Source organism: Electrona antarctica (genome assembly GCF_951216825.1).
Source record: "Electrona antarctica genome assembly, chromosome: 16".
NCBI lineage: Eukaryota > Metazoa > Chordata > Actinopteri > Myctophiformes > Myctophidae > Electrona > Electrona antarctica.
Window position 1 is genome coordinate 7,956,079 of NC_136797.1, and position 2,500 is coordinate 7,958,578.

At 46.7% G+C, this 2,500-nt stretch overlaps 1 protein-coding gene across 3 annotated transcripts in view; it reads right to left on the bottom strand.

The window, feature by feature from the left end:
- Positions 1-2,500, bottom strand: part of mef2ca (myocyte enhancer factor 2ca) — a 47,298-nt gene that overhangs the window by 23,345 nt on the left and 21,453 nt on the right. The window lies entirely within an intron of this gene.

Genomic DNA, 2,500 nt, shown 5'->3' on the forward strand with positions numbered 1-2,500 from the left:
CATCGGGAGCAATTAGGGGTTCAGTGTCTTGCTCAAAGCAAAGTTACTATATTTACCCAGGGTAACTGGACTAAGCATCAGATACTTGTTTACAGCCAGGCCCTGCTCATAGAACATTTCATGGTAGTGGTTCAATGCCTTGCTCAAGGGCACTTCAGCGGTGGTAATTTTAACGTGCCGGTCCGGGGATACGAACTGGCGACCTTCCGGTATCAAGACCGCTCCGCAAACCGTTCAGCCACCGCTGCCACAAGGACACTTCGACAGTAACTCTGGGGGAGCCCGGGTTTGAACTGGCAACCTTGCGGTTACCATCCGGCCACTCTACCGCTGAGCCACCGCCGCCCATGATGTACATAATAGTACATCCCATGGTTGTCACAGGCCCTGCGACCCAGGGGTTTACTGCCGATCCAACCCTTGACGCTGAGTGACAATAAACCAATTTAGACCTGAGGACGATTCTACAAATGTTGACAGTTTTCTGGAAAACAACCTGTTTCTATGTCAGTGGTGCTCAACCTTTTCCATGTCAAGGACCCCCAGAATTATCTGTATTTGGCCGCGGACCCCCATCTCTGTAGACATTTTTAAAGCGCAGCTCAAGACTCACTTCTACACTCTTGCTTTTAATTGATCTTTTAATTTTTTTGTTATTCATGTCCTCACATTGCATTACTGCTCTTGTTTTTTTAATGTTTATGCCTTGCTTTTCTTTTTTATTCTCCATTGCTCTGTAAAGCACTTTGAGCTGCATTTCATGTCATGAAAGGTGCTATACAAATAAAGTTTTATTATTATTATTATTATCTGAAAATATGTTGTTCCAGGGACCCCCCACTACAAGCTCGTAGCGCGGCACCCGGTGCCGTGCTATGAGCTTGTAGATTTGCTATTTTTCAATAGCTAGCTAAAGTATAACATAGCCTACTGTAATGCTTAAAACACCAAAAGGGGTTCCCGCCCAGAATGGGTTACGCAGGGAGGCATATGGATGCCATGTTCATATTCTTTGGTATGACGCGCGGCCGGGGTATCGAACTGAGACCATTTTCCTCGTAGGGCATTCCAAAGTGTCGGAGCTCGAATGGCAAAAGGCCCGCCGGTCTCCGTTTTGTTTGTAAGTGACACTTGAGCCAATTTTCCAAAACCCCAAAAATCTCTGCCTCACACTCCTTCACTCCAGCATGGTGGTGTTGTGGTGAAATTGGTGACCTGCCGAAATGTGTGACCATCTTGTGGACTTCACATAACTTACATGGAGGTCTTTAAATACGTGGCCTGAATACCGCTATAGGATGAACTCTGCTAATAAACAAACCGCAACGATTTACGTTCGGACATTGACGTTCGTTATGCGACACAATTCACCCTTTGTCAGCCTTCTGATTGGCCCCTGACTGACTAACCAGCAGGCTCTTTCTGCCTTGTTCCGCCCCCTGGTTCCGCCTTGTTTATGTTGAATTTGCTAAAACATATTTTTTTGGACAAAAAACTTAAAAACAAACATGATGTGCCCTGCAGTCACCATGCTGCACCTGTGATGTTCCTTTTTACTGACACCAGGTTTAAAATAGGAATTGAGTGCACAGAATATCAATATGAAGCAACTGAAAAACATATGTCAATGGTAGTGGATGTTTAGACAGTTTTTGGTTTAGACTAGTCATTGGTTAGACCAGTCATTAGTCCTACAACTACAACCTATCTCAAACCCTCACCCTAAACCTAACCTCCCAACGGGGCAGCACACCTAAACCTAACCTTAACCCATGTCTAATGACTAGTCTAAACTTTTATTTTTTTTAATTCTTTATTTACCCAGGGATGTAGCTGAGCACATGTGCTCATTTTCAGCAACACCCTGCACATAGAAACACACAGACAGACACACACACAGAGACACACATTAAAACCTGGGAGCTGACCAGTACAACCACAGTCTTATACTGTTGGCCACTAAGCAGCTCCAGGGGGAGCAGTTGGGGGTTCAGTGCCTTGCTCAAGGGCACTTCAGCAGTGTTGGGTGAGTGATGACAATCACTTCCCCACCCAGATTTTTCCTGCCCGTCCGGGGAATCGAACCGGCAACCTTTCGGCAACAAGGGCGCTCCTCTAACCCTTAGGCCACCGCTGCCCAAACTAAGTATGCACCCCAACGAAACGGCAACCAATGGGTGCGAAGAGGGGGCACAGCCACGGGCGGGACTTGACAAAGGGTGAATTGTCACATATTTCGGCAGGTCACCAATTTCAACACCATGCTGGGGCGACCGAGTGTGAGTGAGTTATAGTGGCAGAGATTTTGATTATTGGAATTTGGCTTTGGGGATGAGCAGCGTATGCAGTGCAGTGCAGTGCTCTGCCTGAGGATGTCTGTCAGGCTACGCGTCGGCTCATGATGAGAGGGTGAGAAAGTCATATCATATCTGGCTGCAGGGATTTAATGTATGTCCTCTCCCAACGGACAGAGGTAATTGCATTCGAACCCATGCAGGTC